The following is a 23300-nucleotide window of genomic DNA, read 5'->3' on the forward strand; positions in this document are numbered from 1 at the left end:
AGAGATGTGCAGTTCATAGAAGAGGAAGCATGGGATGGAAGTTTAGAAAAGACAATCATTGTCAAATCATGCATACCACATGAGGATAGAGAGGAATTAACAGCAGCAAGTAATTCCTCAACAATGACTCCCTCTGCTTCTATTCAAGCACAACAAAGCAGGCAGCAAGCAACGCCATCAACAAATAATAGGACAGTTTCGCACAACCAAGCAAGTGCTTCTCCAAGCACACTGCAAAGTGCGACACTAAGTGACATATCGAGTCCATCTTCAACGAGCACAAAAAGGCCAAAATTCAGAAATTTAAATGAAATTTATGAGCAAGAAGAAGTGGATAGTGGCGCAGGTCTGAATTCCTTATTTGCATTATTTTTCCATGTAGATGACCCAATCCACTTTGAAGATGCAGTCAAAGAATAAAAATGGGTTGCGGCAATGGAGGAAGAAATAGAAGCAATAGAAAGGAATGACACATGGGAGTTAGTGAGCCTTCCGAAAGGAAAACATGTCATTGGAGTGAAGTGGGTCTATAAGACCAAAAGCAACATTGAGGGAAATATTGAAAGGCACAAAGCAAGGCTAGTTGTCAAAGGATACAAGCAACAACATGGAAGAGATTACGCGAAGACATTTGCGCCAGTCGCGTGAATGGAGACAGTGCGCGGAGTTGTTGCGATTGCCGCACAGCATAAATGGACAGTGTATCAGATGGATGTAAAGTCAGCGTTCTTGAATGGAGTGCTGAAAGAGGAAGTGTATGTTGTGCAACCGCCTGGTTATGAGATTGAAGGACAAGAAGACAAAGTATATCGGTTAAAGAAAGCTCTTTATGGGTTGAAGCAAGCACCGTGCGCATGGTACAACAGGATAGATGCTTACTTGTTGGACAATGGTTTCGACAAATGTGACAGTGAGCCTACTCTCTACATCAAAGAGAGCGAAGGTAAGATTCTCATTGTCGTCTTATATGTAGATGATTTGATTTTTACAGGCAATGATGATTTCCTCATCACTGATTTCAAACAAGTCATGAAGAGTGAGTTTGAAATAATTGACTTGGGATTGTTAAGATATTTTTTGGGCATAGAAGTGAAGCAAACAGAAAATGGCATTTTTATCTCTCAAGCAAAGTATGTGGCAGAAATTTTGGAGAGGTTTAAAATGTAGAACAACAAGTCCGCACCAACTCCAACTGTCATAGGGTTGAAGTTGAGCAAAGAATATTGCAGCAGCAATGTCAATCCGACATTATACAAAATCATGATAGGCAGCCTGATGTATTTGACCGCCACTAGGCCAGATATAATGCATGCAGTAAGTTTGGTGTCAAGGTTCATGGAGACACCCAAGGAGACACATTGGCAAGCAGCGAAAAGGATTCTGAGGGATGTTAATAGGATAAAACAGTATGGTGTTTTGTACACAGCAACCAGTGATTTCAGGCTGGTTGGTTACACTGACAGTGATTGGGCAGGCAATGTCGATGACAGAAAGAGCATGTCAGGATATGTTTTTCATTTGGGTTCCGGAGCCATTTCATGGGCCTCCAAGAAGCAGCCAATAGTGTCACTGTCAACAGCAGAAGCTGAATATGTCACAGCAACAACAGCAACGTGTCAGGCAGTTTGGATGAGAAGGATGTTGAGGGATCTTCGTCATGACCAAGAGGGCGCGACAACTATTTTCTGCGACAACACCTCAGCAATTGCATTGTCAAAGAATTTTGTCTTCCACAAAAGGACCAAGCATATTGATGTTAAATATCATTTTATTAGAGAGTTGATTAACAATGATGAAATTGTGTTGCAGCACTGCAGGTCACAGGAACAGCCTGCTGATATTTTCACAAAGCCATTGGCAGGAGAAAATTTTGTTTATCTCATAAATTGTTTGGGAATTGTCAATGGCGGCAGTTGTGATTAAGGGGGAGTGTTGGAAATAATAATCCCAACCACCGCAATAAACAGCCCGACAGCAGCCATACATGTCAGACACTTTTGCAGGTTGCGTCTGTGCTTGAAGACATTTTTGCAGGTTGCGTCTCAGCGTGAAGATAGAAGCTTTGAAGTCATACGCGAACCATTCAGAAAGCAAGCAAAGACATTTAAAGAATTTATGTACTTAAGTAAACAGATATGGACAAGCATTAATTCAACAACCTTGCCCACACTCCAGAAACACCTGCGCGACTCTGATCAAACTCAACAACAACATCAAAATTAATTTCGCTCTGCCATGAATTAAATGTAAAATTGTATGTTGAGTTACAACCTTGCCCACACTCCAGAAACACCTGCGCGACTCTGATCAAACTCAACAACAACATCAAAATTAATTTCTCTCTGCCATGAATTAAATGTAAAATTGTATGTTGAGTTATATATGAATGTAAAAGTCATTTTGTAAGGGTTAAACTGTGTAGAGAGGTTAGAGAGTAAGAAGTAAGAAAAGAGCGCAAGTCTTTGTGGAGAAAATGGTGGAGCAATTTTTGGTGGGCCCATGAAAACAACAATTACTTTGTTTTACTGTGCATTATTCCAAGTAAGTTTAAATCTCTATAAAAAATTATTTTATTTTGTAAATGAGTTGCACTCTCATGTAGATGTATTTTCATGTTTAAGAAATGAATACTAAGTTTTAGTGTGTTGCTCCAAACCTATTTTGTTATTTTTACTTTGAGTATTCATTAAGTCTCTGAAATAGTTCCGAAATCTGCTTCGGGTGCGCGAAAGTTATAACTCTATGCCTGTGGGCGAAAACGAAAATTAAATTCGCCAAATATTTCTAACACTTCCACAAGGAGAGCCAACTTGGCGTTGGAGGGTTCGGGGCAGTCTATGTGGGTATACTTTGGGGCGGAAGACTTGTGGCCGTAAAGGTACTTTATCAGGATAACTTTAGAAGACTGGAGCAGTTCATCCACGAGGTGAAGATATTTTCGACGTTGAACCATCCACATGTCGTTCGTCTTTATGGCTGCACTCCTCTAGACAGTCCAGAACTGCTGCTTGTATACGAATTTCTCTCAAATGGCACCCTGGCCGATCATCTTCATGGCAATCGCAAAAATCCCACGGGAGTGCAATGGATTACTCGTTTGAAGATTGCTATTCAAACTGCCGAGGCGTTGGCTTTCCTTCACGCCCTTGATCCGCCTATATTACACAGATGTAAAAACCTCTAATATTCTCCTGGACGAGAGTTCGGATATCAAATTGTGCGATTTTGGGCTTTGCAGGGTTGTGCCTGTAGATGCCTCACATGTCACTACGATCCCACAAGGCAAACCAGGGTACGTTGACCCAGAGTACTATCAATGCTATCATCTGACGGAGAAATCCGATGTCTACAGCTTCGGGGTTGTTTTGCTGGAGATTATCTCTGCCAAACTACCAATGGACATGAATCGGAAGAGAGGAGAAATCAACCTTGCTCACTTGGCTATAACGAAGATTCAGGAAGGAGCTTTGGATGAACTAATCGATCCACAGCTAGAAATTGAAGTAAATCAGGAGGTGAGAATTATGATAAGCGCAGTTGCAGAGCTGGCCTTCAGATGCGTGGCGTCAGAGAGGGATGACCGGCCGGATATGGAGGAAGTTGTTGGTCAGCTTGAAAAAATCAGGCGTTCTTGTGGTACAGATCCACAACATCAGTTTGAGTCCCTTTCTAACATGACAGAGCCAAACATAACGCCATTGCTTCCCATCTCTGTGCAAGACACGTGACCGAAGATAAGCTCCACTCCCGACATGATCAGTGCATAAATTTTCTTCTCAGTAGAGTATAAATCTGCAACATTCTCTTTGTTTAAAATTCAAGCATACGGATATAACTCCCAGATTTAATAATCGCACTTAATTATGACTGATTTTGTATTTCATAATTTATGTTCGATTTTTGGTATATAAAATTGAAAAAGTAAAAAAGACATTTTTCATCTAGATTTTCTTTCTAATATTCTCATTAAAACAATGAAAAATGAAATAGAGTAACGTTTTCAAATAAAACTAAAATTCTTTCTTTTAGTGTTTAATCCCTTTGGTATTTTGTAGACTTTTTCAAATAAAACTAAAATTCTTTTTTTTTTAATGTTTTACCCTTTTGTATTTTTTTTATGTTTTATCCCTTTTGTATTTTGTAAACTTTTTCGAATGATTTTTATTTATTTTTAATGTTTTGTCCCTTTTGTATTTTGTAATGTTTAATAGCTTTTAGCACTGCTGTCAGGTAGACAGGTTATATTGTAATAGACCACTAATCTGGAAGTTTATGCGAATTTTGTTTTATTTTAATTTATACATATAATTATCTTTAATTTATTTTAAAATTATTTTTTTTTAACAATAATTTTTAAGTTATAAATGTTAAGATAATAAAAAGATACCCTCAACATGATTTGAAATTACCCTTAATGGTCAACATCGACAAAGTTATGTTCAATATATGAAATGTTGACCCATTACATGGGACTCTGATGATAGCTCCGGCCGTGCACTTCTCTTAACTCTTATGAAAAAGCAAGGAAATTTTTATGTTTTTGGGTCATTTTCTAGAATTTAGTAATATAATTATTTTATTTAAATTATAATTTAAAATATTATGGATAAAGCTTGAGAAATCAAAATCCCTAAGAAAACATAAAATTGCCTAATTTGTTTTTAAAAATGAGAATGTATTTCATGTTTTTCAAAAGGTATAGATTGTTTTTGTTGTTTTTATTATGTCTATTTTTGGTATTAGAAATTATAAAGTTTAAATATGTAATATTTAATTAATGAGAATTTTAAGAGCTATCTCAATTGGAGTTATCTCAATTGAATCAAGTTCTAGTATTTAAAGTATTTTGGTAATGAGAAATTATAGAGTTAATTTTTTTTAAAAGTTAAACTTTAAAAATATATATTAATTAATAGAATTAAAATTTTTCAAAATTAATAGACTATATCTATTTAATTATTTTATATTTTGAAAATTTTAATCTTAATTTGACAAAACAGTTTTTGGTCACAATTTTTATTGTTCAATATTAATTTTTTATTTTTTTAATTGTTGTTTATTAATATAAAATCAAATAATCCACTTAAACACAATTTTACAACTATCACTATACACGCCTTCCTTTGCCTTAATACACAATTTCGCAACTATCATTTTACGCACCTTCTTTTGTCTTAAAATTGTTCACTTTAATTCTTCCTCTGCCTAATTTCTCAACGAATTTTAAATAAGCAATCATTGAATTTATGGATCTCTTTTCGATTATGGTTCTATTTTCCCAGCCATCTTTGAATTAAGCAAGGAGGTCTTGCAATGAAAAGTATGATTGCGAACTATGTTAATAGTGGATTTGTTGACTCAAGATATTGGTGTTATTTTTTTAAAGATATTATTAAACATATTATGTTTATGGATATTTAATAGAGTGGTTTTTTCGGATATTGTTTGTGTGAAAATGTTTGTGGTGTTTTAATCTTTTATTTTGGGAAGAGAATTGATTTTTTTAGGTTTTGTAGTCCAATCAAATTGTTTAGCAAATATATTAAACAATTTTATTTATAAATTAGTTGATGGTGTGTTGATTTATACTGAAAGAAAGAAATAAATTATTTTAATGTTTAAGTTTTAGCTTATGGGATAGATTGCTTCTTCATTTGATTGTTGTATTCGGCCCTTTTCATGTGAAGCCTCACTATAAATGCTCCCAGCTTCTCGACAAACCCTTCGTTGAATAGATTATCCCAAGAGCTAGCTGCCAGAATATCTACATAATTTTCCCAGTTGTCTTTGAAGGCCTCACATTCTAATATGAAATGTTTTTATGTTTCCACTTTTCCGGAAGAACAAAAATACGTACTCCTTCCTCCCACACTTCTTTTGCCCTTTTCTAGCTCCCTGTTGCACAATTGAGTTGATGAGAATTAGTCCTTAATTGAGAAATAAAAATTTTGGCTCTCCAAGAAATATTGGCCTCTATGTACGGCTTTTGTTGATGATTATGAGTGGGATTAAACACTTCAATATGATTATTAAGCTAAAACTAACACGAAAAAATATGTGGATGAGCGAGGATAGAGTGGAAAAAAGTTTAGATCAATTTTTAATATTAGAGGGAATGCCATAAGATTCTGAGATTTCCATAATGAGTTGGTTCTTTAGATGAATTAGATCATTTTCTAGGTACTATGAAGGTGGTTCCTATAAGTAATAGTGTTAATGCAATATCGATAAAGGAGGAGGAGTTTATCGATTTGGTTAAGAGACTTTGGAGACCATATGACAAGATGGTAGTGGAGTTAGATTAGCTACTTTCTAGTGTTAAGATGATTTGAAAGGAATTAAAAGGAAAATTAATAGTTGAGATTATGCAAAAACAAAAATGATGAGCATAATTTGGTAGATGTGAAAGAATCTCTAGCTAGAATCTATGAATCACATGGAGTGGGATTTTTGTTCTAATAAACTAAATTAGAAATTTCAAATTTGTAAAAAAAAAGCAGTGATTTATGAGACAAAATGGCTACTTGGAGGCTAAAAGCTAGGATTCATTAGTTGGAAAAGTGTGATGAGAACTCTGATTATTTTTATCAATTTCCGAAGGGAAGGAGAAATATTAATACTATGTAAGATTTTGAAGTTAGATGGAGGGATTTAATGAAAGTTGAAGAATTGGCTACTATAGGGGTGGAACATTTTCATAATCTTTTTAATGTGAGAAGAGGATTTCAATTGCAAAGGTTATCAGACTGACACAATACTTCACTACTTTCATCTTCAAAGATGATATAATGTCATTGATTGAAGACGTCTCTAGAGGAATTAAAAGCCACTCTCTATATTTTTTAGAAGGATAAAATTCCAAGTCAAGAAAATTTAACTATGGATTTTTCTATGTATTTTCTAGAATTATTGGAAATTAATTTGCTTCTAGTGGTAGAAGATACAAGGTTGCGTGGAAGAATGTTCACAATTCTCTTATTCAAAAATCAAATAACCCATCCTCATTTGAGGATATTTGTCTGATATATTTGTGCAGTAGTATGTATAAGATAGTGGAAAAGGTTTTAGCAAATAGGGTGACAAACTTTTGTTCAAGACAATTTGTTTTCCTAGCTAGTCCATACATTCATGAAGTTATTTCGGTTTCTCAAAGCGACATTCACATTATAAAAGTAAGGCATTTAAAGGCTATGGTGTTAAAACTTGATTTATCGAAGGCTTATGACAAGGCCAATTGGATTTAGCTAAGGTTAGGGACAAAAAAATTTGGATTTGAGGTATCTTTAATTAATGATATGAAAATGGAGGAGGAGGTCAATTTCCTCTTCCTAAAAGCAGGGATCATTCTCTGGTGCTTTGCAAGGAAAAATGGGTCTTAACACAAAACGGGTTTTCCAAAAGGTCTCTTCAAGTTATGAGTTAGTTTTTACATGTAAACTTAAGCATAAGCAACACAACATCACATAACTCATACAAGCATTCATGAAGAGTAGAACAAAGGATTTGGTGAAGGAATTCACCCCTCCTGGTCTATCTCTTCGGGCCTGCCAACACAGCTAGAATGCTCCATATATTGACTGGAAAAGGAGTACACAAAAGTTTGTTGATAAAACATGTGGTTATTTCCCCTTCAAGGAAATATTCTCCTGCAAATAACTCTCACATAAACATCATGACAACCTACATTCAGTCTTGAAAACATCAACAACACAAGGTGTCTCCTACAAAGACCCTGTACTCCATTTGAAAATGAGCATACAAGAGCATATAAGCACTTCAATTCAACATTAAAGGACAAATAGAAAACTTTCATCAACAAGACATAGTGAGAAAAGAATAAATTATATGAACCCTACAAGTAAAAACTATTAGAGTAAACATATGAAGGTAAGAAAACCCCTACAAGGCCTTCTCCATGCTCAAACACCTTCAAGAAATGCTCCAAAACATTAATTGATCCATACACCCATAAACTTGAACCTGCAAAACTTCCTTTATACATGCTCAAATCAGCGAATAGAGGTCACCATTGGATCCATAATGTCCAAAAATCCCTATGTAAACTCTTCTTTAGCTCGAAAAGGATAAAAAATCACAAAGATATGGCTCTACAAGCTCTCCATTTAGTTTTTATTATTATGTGTCCTAAAAGTCGGACCAAGAGTCTAATTCTCCTAAAAATCCACCCTATTTTTGCTATAGAGGCGACAAATTCACCCGTTGTTATGAAACCATCTCACAAAGAGATAGAAAAGATAGATGAACGCCTTATAAATCAACCTCTTCGACGGGAAACCTCCTTTACATTACACAAATGAACAATTCTTGGATGATACAAATGACAAGACCTCCTTTCTATATATAGGAGTCTAAGGGGTGATAATATAATCAGAGCCGACATAACAATAATAATGTAAGAGCACAATAATAACAATAGTGGGCTTCTATGGGGCACAATAATAACAATATGAGGACTACATGGGCAAAACAATATAATAAGGGGGTTGTACTAATAACAATAAGGGTTTACACTAGTATTATATGGACCTAACATGCCCCTCTCCTTCAAAAAGTGTTGTCCTCAACGCTTGAGTAGTTCTTGATGCTTCTATATAAAATTATTATCCTCCCATGTTGAATCTTCAGTGGGTAAGTTCTTCCACTTGATGAGATACTCTAAAATTGATCGATTTCGTAGCTATCGGGTTCTTGTTTCTGTGACTGCTCCAAGCTCCAATATGATTTTTCCTTCCATGTCAAGTTCTGGGAATATTGTTTGAACTGGGATATTCTACAACTTTTGAATGAGTGGCCACACTTCTTCGTCCTTCTTCCATTCATCCCTTGCTTCGTTTATCCAATTTGGTTGGATAATAGAAATAGCACAAAACAATGCTTCCACATCCTCATCCTTTCTTGAGAGTGCATCTACCACAACATTTTGCTTCCCTTTTTTGTAGCTGATTTCAAAGTCATAACCCAACAACTTTGTGACCCAGTTTTGTTGCTCTTCAGAGGATAATCTTTGTTATAAAATGTATTTAAGACTATCATGATCCGTTTTTACCTTGAAGTGTCTTCCCATTAGGTAGGATCACCATTTCTTAAGTGCATGTAGTATTGCCAACATTTCCTTCTCATAAATAGCTTTGTGTAAATACTTTCCTTTGATTGGATAACTTTCGAAAGCAATGGGTCTTTCATCTTGCATTAAAATAGCACCAATTCCATTTCCTGAAGCATCACATTCCACAATAAAGGTTTTTGTGAAGTCCGGTGTAGCTAAGACCGGTGCTTGGCACATTGCCTCTTTAAGATGTTCAAAAGCCTTTTGTTGCTTCTGGAGTCCATGAAAATGCATCTTTCTTCAATAATATTGCTAGAGGTGTTGTTATTCTCCCATAATTCTTAACAAACTTGCGATAATACCCTGGCAACCTGAGAAATCCTCACGGATGCTTTATGGATGTGGGGATTTTCCATTCCTTAATGGCTTTAATTTTGCTAGGGTCTACCTTAACACCTTCATGAGATACAATATGACCTAGATATTCCACCTCTTGTACTCCAAAGAGACATTTGGAGCTTTTTGCATATAATTTTTTCTCCTCCAATAGTTTGAGCATCCTATCAACATGTTGAACATGATCCTTCCAAGACTTGATGCAGATTAGTATATCATCAAAAAATACTAGTACAAATTTTCTAAGGAAGGGTTTTAAAATGGAATTCATCAAACCTTGAAATGTAGAAGGTGCATTTGTAAGGCCAAAAGGCATGACCAAAAATTCATGATGACCCTCATGAGTTACAAATGTTGTTTTCAGAATGTGTTCAGTCTTCATTCTGATTTGATGATATCCTGAATGAAGATCCAACTTGGCGAAGTAAATTGATCCATGCAATTCATCCAACAATTCATCAATGACAAGAATGGGAAATTTATCTTTAATAGTTAGCTTGTTGAGCTCCCTATAATCTGAACACATGCGCCATGACCCATCCTTCTTGTGCATCAATACTACTGTAGCAGAGAAAGAACTTTGATTAGGTTGAATTATACCAGCCTCTAGCATTTCTGCAACCATACATTCAATTTGACTCTTTTGGGCATAGGGATATCTATAAGGCCTGATGTTTGGAGGAAAACTTTCTGGAATGAAATGAATAGAATGGTCACGATCACGAATAGGTGGCAGGCCTTTGGGAGTCTCCAATACCTTGGAATGATTGTCCAATACTTTTTGGAGATCTAGAGAAATAGATGGTTTCGATGTGGGAACCTCTAGCGAACATAATTATGAAATTACACCTTGTTTTTATTTCTTTAGAAGCTTTGTCAATCTGTTAGAGCTTATTATATTCCCGGTTTCCCTATGATGCCCATTAATTCAACTTCCTTTCCTTCTGAAGAAAATTTCATGAAAAGTTCTTGAAAATTAAAAGCTATTGTACCCAGGGATTGTAGCCATTGGACTCCTAGTACAACATCAACACCACCCATTGGAATGGAAAGCATTGGGCTATTCAATACATATTCTCCCATGGATAACTTGATATTATGGCACTTTCTAGAGCAATTTATGGTTCCTCCACTTGCAACCATCACTTGACACTCTGGTGCTAGATATAGGAAGCAATTCAATTCCTTGGCTATCTTACAATGAATAAAATTATGTGTACTGCCCGAATCAATCAACACTATTACCTTTTTCTTCTTGATATGTCCTTCTATCTTGATAGTTTGAGGAGTGGTAATTATGTCCAATGCATTACAAGATATGGTCGGATTCATTTCTTCTTTCTCGATGTGATCTTTCACTTCTTGAACCTTTTTCTTCTTGATATGTCCTTCTATCTTGAGAGTTTGAGGAGTGGTAATTCTTTCCAATGCTTTACAAGATATGTTCGGATTCATTTCTTCTTTCTTTGGGGTTGGTTCCTAGTGTATATCCTCTTCTTTTGATGTTTCTTGATCCTTTTCTTCCTCCTCTTCACAATCTATGTAAAATAATTTCTTCTCAGCACACTTATGACCTTTAGTGTATTTTCTATCACAAATGTAACAAAGTCCTTTTTCTCTTTTTTCTTCCAATTGTTGTCATGTAAACCTTGTAGGTTGTGGAAGGCTAGAAGAAAAAATACTTCCATATTTATAGTTGTGAGTGGTAATATTCCTTGTTTCCATAATTACGCTTTCAGTTTTTCTTGCCAACCTGAATGCCTTCTCCAATGAATCAGGTTCCCAAAGACGAACCTCATGTTGAATGTTATCCTTTAAAGTCCCTATGAAGACAACAATCCTTTTCTTCTCTGGAATATCATTTACTCTTATATTCAATTTTTTGAAATCCTCAATGTGCTCTTCCATTGAGCTCTTTTGTTTGAGATTTATCAATTGGCTAAAGAACGTGTTACTCTTTGTATCCTCATAATGTGTTATCATTTCTTCCGTGAAAATTGACCAAGTAACAAGTGATTTACGAGAACACAGCCCTTCATACCATAAAAAATGATCCAGTTCTAAATATGAAGATGCAATACATACCTTTTGTAATAGTTGCACCTCATGTAGATCAAAATATTGCTCCATCTATAGTATCCAATTTACTGGATCCTTGCCATCAAACTTCCTCATATTTCATTTTCTTGATTTTATGAGCTCGATCTTGAAATGATTGTAACTATGTAATTTCAGATTTTCCAGTTCTAAATTCACGACCTGCAGTAGCCCTCTGTGCCCTCTTTCCAATGCCACTAGTCTGATCGAAATTGGATTCTTCAAAAAAGAGTTGTGCACAATCTCCCAAGACAACCTGATTATTTACCTTTTCAGAAGAGTGAACTTATATGAAGTGCCACGTGTCACTAGTTTGGCCTTCGGGTTTGAAAAATATAAACAAGAAATTGCAGTCCATCCTCTTTCTGTAACGTATTACGAAATTTCAATCTAATGCTTAGAGAGAACGTTATGACGAGTTTCCCAAGGTCACTTGTTTAAGATGTAATTCGGGAGTCTGCAAAAACGCTAACTTCCTCAGATCATATATCCTAAAATATAGTGAGACAAGATCTGCAATTCAGACCTGAGGTTCAAACCGCTTTCTTCTCAAATGGGTTTTTTTTTAAGCTTCTGAAACATCGTAGTGAACGAGTTATAGTGAAACTTCCATGATGACCTGTGTTAGATGAAACTATGGATCTTGCAAAAACCCTAACTTCCTCAGATCATATCGCCGAAAATATAGTGAGACAAGATCTAAGATTCAGACCCCAGGTTTAGCGTGATTTCGTCTCAAATGGGTTTTTTGTTAGCTTCTGAAACATTGCAGAAAAAAAGTTATAGCGATAATGCCACGATGACCCATTTGGAGCAGCGAAACCCTAGAATCCAAAGCTCTGATACCAAATGTTATGAAACCAGCTAATGAAGAGATAGAAAAGATAGATGAACGCCTTATAAATTAGCCTCTTCGAGGGGGTAACATCCTTTACATTACACAAATGAACAATTCTTGGATGATTCAAATTACAAGACCTCCTTTCTATATATAGGAGTCTAAGGGGTCATAATATAATCAGAGCCGACATAACAATAATAATGTAAGGGCACAATAATAACAATAGTGGGCTTCTATGGGGCACAATAATAACAATATGGGGACTACATGGGCACAACAATATAATAAGTGGGTTGTACTAATAACAATAAGGGGTTACACTGGTAGTATAGGGACCTAACACCTGCCGAAGGTGAAATTTTTTGGATACTTAAATTGGTAAATAACCCTTGTACGAAATAATCTGGCCACATGGGCCATGCAACTAGGGGTCGGGGCTAACTGCTAGCCCCCGTTGGAGTAGATCCCTACCATTACATCGGTGGTTACCCACGGGACCAGGGAAATTCCTTAACTCTCGTACCCTCCAGTTTAGAACCTGCATTGATCCACCATTGTTTGATGGAATAGTCATAGGACTTGGGGTTAAGGCCTAGAGCCCCACCCCCCTCTGTTCATGCCTCTGCCTAGTTTTTTGGGCTCGTATATGGCCATGGGCTAGGGCCTTTATCCCGCCCCCCATGCGTCAACTTCTAAATCCATAGAACAAGGTCCGGTGTAATACATGTGGCCATGGGTTGGGGCTACTCCCAAGCTCTCAGTCACTACTCTTGTTGAGGTTCTATGTGGTGCTGGTGATGAGGGCCAAGGCTATTAGAGTTTATTATCTTTATTATCTTTCCTGGTTTCCTTGCAATACACCTTAATTCAACTTCCTTTCCTTCCCAACAAAATTTCAAGAAAAATTCTTGAAAATTAAAAGCTATCGTACCCAAAGATTGTAACCATTGGACTCCTAGTACAACATCAGCACCACCCATTGGAATGGAAAGCATTGGACTATTCAATTCATATTCTCCCATGAATAGCTTGATATTATGGCACTTTCCGGAGAAATTTATGGTTCCTCCATTTGCAACCATCACTTGACAATTTGGTGTTGGATATAGGAAGAAATTTAATTCCTTTGCTAACTTACAATGAATAAAATTATGGGTACTACCTGAATCAAGCAACACTATTACCTTTTTCTTCTTGATATGTCTTTCTATCTTGAGAGTTTAAGGAGTGGTAATTCCTGCCAATGCATTACAAGATATCATCGGATTCATTTCTTCTTTCTCTGGGGTTGATTCCTAGTGTATATCCTCCTCTTTTGATGTTTCTTTATCCCTCTTCTTCCTCCTCTTCACAATCTATGTAGAATAATTTCTTCTCATCACACTTATGAACTTTAGTGTATTTTCTATCACAACTATAACAAAGCCCATTTTCTCTTTTTTCCTCCAATTTTTGTGGTGTCAACCTTGTAGGTTGTGGAAGACTAGTACCAGTAACACTACCATCTTTATAGTTATGGTTGGTAGTCTTCCTTGTTGCCATAATTTTTCTTTCAACTTTACTTGCCACCTTGAATGCCTTCTACAATGAATCAGGTTCCCAAAGACAAACCGCATGTTGGATTTTACCTTTCACGATCCCTATGAAGACATCAATCCTACGCTTCTCTGGAATATCGGTTACCCTAATATTCAATTTTTGGAAGTCTTCAATGTGCTCCGCCATTGAACCCTTTTGTTTGAGATTTATCAATTGACTAAAGAAGGTGTTTCTATTTTTATCTTCATAATGTGCTATCATTTCCTCCGTAACAATTGACCAGGTGATAAGTGGTTTACGAGAACAAAGCCATCTATACCATATAACCTGATTGTGTTCTAAATATAAAGATGCAATACGTACCTTTTGTGAGGGTTTCACATCCTGTAGATCAAAATATTACTCCATCTGTAGTATCCAAGTTATCAGATCCTTGCCATCAAACTTCCCCATCTCTACCTTTAAAATGTGGTGGTTCTTAAACCCCACATGGGAGTCTCTAAAATCGTGATTGATATTTCTTTTATCTTCATCATTATTTTCATGGATTTCCTTGTCACCAATGGGACGCCTTTCTTCTAGCAACTTTGTCAAACCTTCTTTCAATCCTTCTATCTTGACATTCATCATTGCTTCCATGTCTAATTTTAAACCATCATTCAAAACTACCATGTCTCTTTTTATACCATCTATCTTAACATTCATAATGGCTTCCAATTCATTTTTTGTTACTTTTTGCGAGAGCGAAATTTGTTGCATTTGATCTTGCAATTTTGATATATCATGTTGCATTTCTTCCTCTTCTCCATGTGTCATAGTGGAGCTTGCAGGTTGCTTACTAGGTTTTTCCATTTTCTTTCTTCGGGGCATCAATTAATGATAATTATGCTTCACTATGCCCTTTGAACCCCTTCAAAATAAATTTTCAAACCAAACTTATGCAAATTTTAAAAAGACTACACAACATTTTTTTGCTTCGTAGGAGCTTGATATTGAATCTGTTGTATCTCTGTAATTTTGGATTTCCAAGGTCTGAAATTGCATCCTGTGGTATCCCTCTGATTCCTCTTTCCAACCCCGTAGGTTTGATCAATATTGGCGTCTTTAAGAAATAGTTAAGCCAAATATCCCTCCATGACTATATTATTGACTTCTTCGGTAGAGAGAACTTGTACAAAGTTCTACGTATCACAGTTTCAACCTTCGGACCTGAAAACATTACAAATAAAACATCATTTCTTCCTCCTTCTGTAACTTCCTACGAACCTTCAATATGATACTCAGAGAGAAGGTTATGATGCTTTTCCCAAGGTCACATGTTTGGGATGCAATTCAGGATCCTGCAAAAACCCTAACTTCCTTGGATCATATCTCCAAAATTGTAGCGAGACAAGATCGGATATTCGGGCTCAAGGTTCGGCTATATTTCGGATCAAATGGGTTTTTTTTTTAGATTCTGAAATGTCGTAGAAAAAAATTTATAGCGAAAATTCCACGATGAATTGTTTGGAGCAGCGAAACCATAGAATCCAAAGCTATGATAACAAATGTTATGCAACCAGCTCAAGAAATAGAAGAAAAGATAGATAAACGACTTCAAAATCAGCCTCTTCGAGGGGAAAACCTCTTTTAAATTATACAAATTAACAATTCTTGAATGATTCAAATGACACAACATTGCTTCTGTATATAGGAGTCTAAGGGGTCACAATATAGTCAGAGCCAACATAACAATAATAATGTAAGGGCACCACAATAACAATAGTGGGCTTCTATGGGGCACAAACAATAAAAATAAGGGGGCTACACTAATAACAATGAGGGAATATTGAGCTTCTATGGGGCACAACAATAACAATAAGGGGGCTACAATAATAACAATGAGGGAATACACTAGTATTGTAGGGACCTAACATTGGATATGGTTCGTTGTGCATGGTATATATATTACAAATATTTTTTAAAATAAAGTTTGGTGGTAGGCTTTACAGACCTGCCACCCCACACCCATACATTCTAAGTAACATCATTGAACATTAAATGAATTTTTTTAAACCATTGGTAGATGGATAATGAGGCCGCCATACTTGGCGGGAAGCCCAACATGCTAGCGGAGCTGCCAGGTTTGGCGAGCCTCGCCCCTTTTTTAATAATGAAACAAACCCACTTTAAATATATGCGGCAGAAACTTTATCAACAAGAAACATTGTAGGAGAGTTTGTTAAGGTGTGCAGTTTACATTTGACAGGTCATGTGTTTGAATCCTGTTAGGTCCACTGATACCTTAACAAACTTTTGACTTATCCAACGAGGCCACATGTCGCCCTCTAATAGGGCCACATGTCACCTTGGGATTGGTCCCAATGCACCCAACCGCAACCTGCCACTTGTCAATGTAACATTGGTCCATATGTGCATATCATAACCTGCCATTTGTCACCTTCTCATGATGCCATGTGGTGGTCACAACTTGACCTTTGACTACCCATTGACCATTACTTTGACTTTGACTTTTTTGAGTTTGCCCTGAAAATTTTGACTTTGAATAACTTCTTCATACGAAGTCAGTTTTTGCACATTCAAGTTGCGTTGGAATCATTTTTGCGAGCTCTACGTGATGGCACTGATTTCGCTCGAATCTGACAGCTTTGAATTTTTTTCCTTTTCTGGATCCTTGATCATCCAATGATCAATTTCAGATCATCAAATGACGCATATGGTCAGATATTTTCTCGGAAAAAATTGTAACATCATCCAAATATATGATCACACTCTAGCTGATAAATCCTCGGAACACAACGTCTATATCCCATTGGAATGTCACACTAGCCTTGATAAGGCCAAACAACATTCGCCTAAACGTGAATGCAACCTATTTTGTTCTGAATGTTGCCTTTAATCTATCAGGTTATGCTACTATAACTTAATTGTACTCTGAAAATCTATCCAATAGCGAGAAGATTTCAGATCTAGATATCATTTGAAGAATTTTCTCCATGGATGGCATGGGATAGTTGTCTTTGTCAAAAGCCCAGTTTAGATTTCGGAAATCTACACATAAGTGTATTTCACCAAATTTCTTTATGACCGGAAATAAGTTAGATACCCAAGTAGAATGATGAACTTTAAATATTATCTGACCATCTATCAACTTCTTCAGTTTTTTCTATATCAAGGGTTCAAGTGTAGGATGAACCTTTCTCAATTTCTATTGGAACGAATTAACCCTTTCGCATATTGGTATCACATGTTGGATGATTCATGTATCATAAGTTTCCAAATAATCATAAGTCCATGAAAATACATCTCGGTACTATTTAAATAAGCAAATAAAAGCTTGTCATTCTTGAGGAGAGCAACATGTACCAAGATTCACATACATTGGATGTTCTTTAGTTCCCAAATGTAATGCCCCACTTAAACCTTATCATGCAAATTTTATTAATGTTTACATTACCTTAAAATATTGACAAATATTGGTGAATACCTTCATTTTGGAAACTATAAATTTATTTACTAATATAAAATTCATTATATCTATTTTATTCAAATTCCCAACTTGCTTTCTAAAATTGAATCTTAGGTAGGATATGGTCTTCTTCCACTATATCAAATTATATATATATTCATCTCACATTCCCAAATGTACTCTCACATTTACTTAGGAGAAGACAAGGTCCTCTCCATTTAATTACATATCACATTCCCAAATGTACTCTCACATTTACTAGGGATAATACATGGTCCTCTCCATTTAATTACATCTCACGTTCCCAAATGTACTCTCACATTTACTAGGGAGAAGACATGGTCCTCTCCATTTAATTACATCTCACATTCCCAAATGTACTCTCACATTTACTTGGGAGAAGACATGGTCCTCTCCATTTAATTATCAATATATATATTCATCTCACATTCCCAAATGTACTCTCAGATTTACTTGGGAGAAGACATGGTCCTCTCCCATTAATTTCCCAATTTTATATTCATATCACATTTCCAAATGTACTCCCAAATTTACTTGGGAGAAGAGAAGTCAACTGTAAGGATGGAGGAGAAGTTAATGACATTAATGAGAGGTGGTTGAGATGGAGAAGAGAGGGAGGGTATAAAAGGGAAGGAGGAAGGGAGAAAAGGGCATGTGGGGTCTTGCTTTGATTTTGGGGTTGGCTATGATTTGGGTTGGCTGTGATTTTAGGATTGCTGTGATTTTGGAGACCTAAGGAACCTGTGGAGGTTTCTGGGGTTTGTTGAGAGGAGGGAAATATTGTTCATCTTGGTCTGGATTATTCATCTTGGACACACACTACATCTGGTTGGACTTGGGCTCGGAGGGCTAGGGAACCTGTGGAGGTTTCCTGGGCTAGGAATTATTTCCTAGTTGGCTGGGAGGTAAATCTAGTTGGGTTAGTCAAGAGGAGCATTCAGCAAGAGCAATAGCTCAAAGGCATCTCCACCAGCCACCGGTACAGGTATTCCTCTATAAATTACTCATGTAAATTTATTGAAATGAAATGTTCACTATAAGTTATAGGGATTAGAATTTAAATGGTAAAATTTTCATTGTTTAAAAGTCTTGTAAGAAAGTAAATTATTACCTCTTATTGCATTTAAAATCCAGAGAAATAGATCCGTTAGAAGATCCTAGGATAGGGCCTTACACATGGTATCAAAGGTTTGGTTCAAAATCTAGACCCAAAGCCCACTAAACCCAAAATTTCATTATAAAGAGCTTGTAACCCTTGAGATTCCCCTCGAGCCAGGTATGATCTGTAAAGCATATAAAGCATCCAAAGCCGCCGAATAGGATTTAACTGCCATTGCCATGTTGGCATAACAAAACCTAGGCAACGCATCGTAAGTTAACGAATTTTCTAGTGGAGAGAAAAGGAAAGAGTTGCAGCCGGACAGTTCGTTCAAGGACGGGACGAGTAGCAGAAACATTCTTCTGACAGAACATGAAAGGGCCACAGGATAATTGTTGTAGAAACAAGAAGCTGGAGGCAAACTAGCAAGCTGATTTCCTTCAAAAACTTTGTATTTCAAGGGATTTTTGTACATTAACATATGTTGGAGGTTTTCTCTCCAGCGTAACAAAACTTGTGGATGTATTCTTGGTGTGGATGTGCCTTTTATTTTGATATCTTGTTCTTACTGTCTCTAGTTTAGAATTAGGAGATTTGTAAGGAACGCCACTGCACGTTAACCGACCAAGAAGCAGACGATAAAGCCATAACAAGAAGAATCCAAAAGAAAATATTCTCTCTGTAAAATTACACTATCCCGTTTGAATTGCTGGTTGTAAGCTGTGGTGTTGTCCTGTGTCCATAGTTGATTTCTCATTCAGAAGTTAGCAGTTTGTAGCAAAGCTATGTTGCACAGTTTTGCAAAATATAACAGAGGTTTCTTGCACAAAAAAAAAAAGTTATGCAGCTACATTTCAATTTATCCAAGAATCGCACAGGTCATAAGGCTCAAGTCAAATGGCTGCGAATAATTCATCACTCCAGTTTCTGAGTCAAATGCAGAAAATTTTACAGAGAGAATGCCAATCTACCAACAAACTTCAGTCCCAACTAGAACCAACAAATATAAAATTCTATTTGCATTCAGACCAACATTTTGTACTTGAGTTTCTGACCTAAAATGTCTGGTTAATTAGTCACTGCAACATTAATCAAATATTTTTCCAAAATATCTATGAGAATGCATTACAAATTTACAGCATATAAATAGCAAAGATCATCACAAGAGATTGTATTTCCAAGTGGATAAGAACAAAAGAACAAGTTGTACGTTATCTATAAACAGTTCAATAAATCCTGTAAGTTTCTCTACCTTCATTGTCTTGAACTATTTATAGGTTTTATTCCAGGTAGGTAAAATCAGAAGTTTTGACTTTTCCAATCTAATTGAAAAAACGGTATGTTTAGAGCCATTTAATCAGGCTTATACATTGACAAATAAAAGAAACAACATGCAGCTTTGACCAGGCATTCCATGCGGGTTTGCTGATTTATATCGATAAAAATTACAACAGTTTACCTTTGATTATAGCCTATTAACCAGTGAGGTTTCCTTAATAAATTTTTGCCTTCTGAAAACACTAGAAGGTTACCGAGGTAATCATATGCATAGCGATATTCAATACATCTAATCAGATAAATGTCGCACAGTGTTGCTTTAATAGTGATTGATATGTATGCATCTTCTCGACAAGAGGCATAAATTCCTACCTCAAGGCATAAGCAATTTAGAAAGGCAATCTTCAACATCTTTTGCATTGCTCCAGCTATGAACTTGAGCTTTAACAAGATCAGGGTTCTGACCAAGAAGTTTCGAAAGTGGGTACCTGAAAATAAATATGGATTGTTCAAACTTCAGACCAATGGAAACAGCTATAAGATACAAAAGATTGAAGAATTTTATGTTTATAAGTGCAAACAAATTAGTAGCCTGACCCTTGTCTTGCAAGGACGTGATCTTCACTCCCCAATTTCAATGAAGGGCATAAATCTCCCCGGCCATCTCCCAGATAAATGAAGTGTTTCTTGGATTCTGGAAGGAAACTTCTTTGAATGCCATCTACTATTGCTCCCTGCAACATATGTTAGAGTAAATATTATTATTTCATACGTAGGATACAAGCATAATTTAAGAGTGTACCATACAATGATTGCAATCTTGGGCAAGCTAAAACAGTTTAATCTTGCATGGGGATTGATCAGAGAAAGGAAGGATAGGGGCATGGTGACCCATCAAACTCTGTTGATCATGATGCGTAGGTATTCGGCTGCCGGCGATGTAGGAAGAGCTGTGAGGACTTTCCATGGCCTGGAGAAGTTCAAGTTAAAGGTGGATATCAATGCATTTCAGGGGCTTCAATGCTGATTGCCTCTCCAACATATCTGAAAGCTTTGTGACATTGAAAACATTCGAAGGGACTGATTTTATTTCCATATATGTTCTAGCATTTTCCCATTTGATCATAAGAAGATGGGTGGATGTATCTTCCCTAATGACGGTTCTTGTATTTTCAGATATGTTTGGAACATCTACAGTGTCTCTAGAAGATAGATCTACAAACTTTGTTGATTCTTGGTGTTTGGGATTAACTTGATCCAAGATTGGATACAAGCAGTGGTGATTAGTTTTCTAATCCTCACACTATGTGGATCTTCCATTTATGTGTTTTTATCTGGGGTTGAGATAACACTTTAGTCTGTGATCAAGAGGTAGCTAAATGGCTGGAAGCTGATTGTTCATGGCTCAACTCCAATATTGGGCCCAACTATAGCCTTTACAATCTAGAATGTGTTTTCTGTTAGGCCCTTGCTCAGACTCGCTTAAATTCAAATTTGGCTTGATGTAGGCATTGATAAATGCACTGTTTATGGAGCTATAGCAAGTGGTTCTAATGTCCTTAAGAGAACTGGCATTATAGTATTCAAAGGATGGGGTGGAGGAGGTCATCATTGATAATTGTTGTATGATGGTAGCGATTCCATAGAAACCAGGCAAAGTTAGCAAATGGGCATACTTAGCAAGCAGCTTCTGTTCAATAAGGTAAAATTTCCATCTTCGACGAGGTTTCAACTTCCCTGCAAGTACCCATAATCAGTATTATTATTAAACATTAACACAAGAACGATTTCTTCATTTTCCATGAGTTTTGCAGGTGTACAGAGTTTTAGGGTGCTCAATTGGTTCATTTTGTTCTTTTTCAACTTAATCCATAACCACCGGTTAGATTGGACATATCCAAATCTTCGTAGAGAATGGATTAGTTTATGCTCTGTTTGTAGCGCGGGAGGATTACAGGTGACGTAAGCCTAGCCCTAACAAGGCAATTAATCCGTTGAGGGTGTATACACATTGTTTGTTCATACTAGTTGGCAGGGCTAAACTCAAAATTTGGGTTGAATTATTTGTAAAAATTTCTCATTTCCCACCCCGGTTTTCAGTTTCACCTTATTTCTCCCATAATAGTTAAATGCCCTTTCCCATATCCATACATTCAACAACTGAAAAAATAAATTTTGCTGAAAACACAAATTCTAGAAAAATTACAGAATGCTGGAAAATGCAGAAATATAAAAATCAGCACATACAAACAGCCATTTAACACATTTAAACACAGTGATTTTTGGTCAAGGTGACCCTGGAAAAACCCCCTACAACTCTTGGGTAAAATCAGTTCGAGAGCTCTTTCTTATTTCTGGAAATGCTTTTTACAATGAGAAATATTCAGCAAAAATCAGCAAGTAAACTTTTACAACTTATCTCGTTTTCCGTGCCTCACAGCCAACTAGAAAAACTTGCAAACAGCAAAATCTGAATAGCAATAAATGATGTACGTCCTCCTTGATTCCTATGCCAATTTTCAGCCTTAAATTCTATTCTACGACCTACCTAGAAAATCGTGCAAGCTGCCAGAAATTCTGTTGTACGATTTCCTTGATTTCTATGCCGAAAACTATTGTATGGCCTCCTTGAAATTCTGTTGTACGACCTCCTTGAAAATCATGCCAGCAAACTCAGATTTCTTCTCCTCGATTTCTGTGCAAACTGTTGTACGGCCTCCTTGAAAATCGTGCCCAAAAAATCTGCCTTTCACTCTATGCTAACTTAGCTGTATGGACTTGCTGGAATGCTGCCTTGGAATGTGTGCCAAGCTGCTGCCTCCTTCTCCTCCCTGTCCAGAAATCTCCCTTGCTCTCTTGCTCTCCTTCTCCCAATCTGCTCATGAAAGAATGAATGACATTTTCCTCCTTTTCCTCCTTCAATCTAACCCTAAGTGACTTTTGGGTGATCCCTAAATCCAATGGCTGAAATAGATTGAGATCTAGGGCTGAGATTAAATGCTCATTTAAATCTCATTTTCTATTTTTTAATTCACCCCACTTTAATAAATACCCACTTAGTCATTTATTTCCAAAGTCACTTTTCCTTTGTAATTTTACATTGAATTTATTAAAGTCACTTGACTTTAGTAACTTTATCACTTAAAGTCACTCTTAAATTAGATTTGACTTTATAAAAATTATAAAGTCACTTTAGGAGAAAAATTAAATTCTTTTTGGACACTTTTCCCTAGGCCAAAGATCAAAGCCTTAGGGAACCACCTATCCTCCGGTACCAAATTTCAACACTCCCTCTTACCGAGGAAGGTGTTCCTCACCACACCCATCTTGTCTCTGAAGTAGTCATGCTTGCCCCATGGTAAGGCTTTGGTAAGAATATCTGCAATCTGCTCATCAGTGGGAATATACTCAAGCTTCACAGTGCCCTTCTGAACACAATCTCTGATGAAATGATATTTGATCCCGATATGCTTTGACCTGTCGTGAAATACTG

The 23300-nt window shown here is 36.4% G+C and overlaps 1 protein-coding gene and 1 long non-coding RNA gene across 2 annotated transcripts in view; one reads left to right on the forward strand and one right to left on the reverse strand.

Annotated features, from left to right (window-relative positions):
• LOC149175692 (rust resistance kinase Lr10-like) overlaps nt 1-23300 on the forward strand; it is a 164158-nt gene that overhangs the window by 20203 nt on the left and 120655 nt on the right. The gene's annotated exons all lie outside the window — the stretch shown is intronic.
• LOC149175693 (uncharacterized) lies at nt 19908-20546 on the reverse strand. The gene is made up of 2 exons (XR_016258578.1): nt 20405-20546; nt 19908-20295 (listed from the first exon to the last, which is right to left on the reverse strand). It is a non-coding gene; the product is annotated as an uncharacterized LOC149175693 (long non-coding RNA).

This window comes from Pinus tabuliformis, chromosome 4_1 (genome assembly GCF_031772625.1).
Source record: "Pinus tabuliformis cultivar Carrire ecotype Pingquan chromosome 4_1, CPIR1, whole genome shotgun sequence".
In the NCBI taxonomy this organism is placed as follows: Eukaryota; Viridiplantae; Streptophyta; class Pinopsida; order Pinales; family Pinaceae; genus Pinus; species Pinus tabuliformis.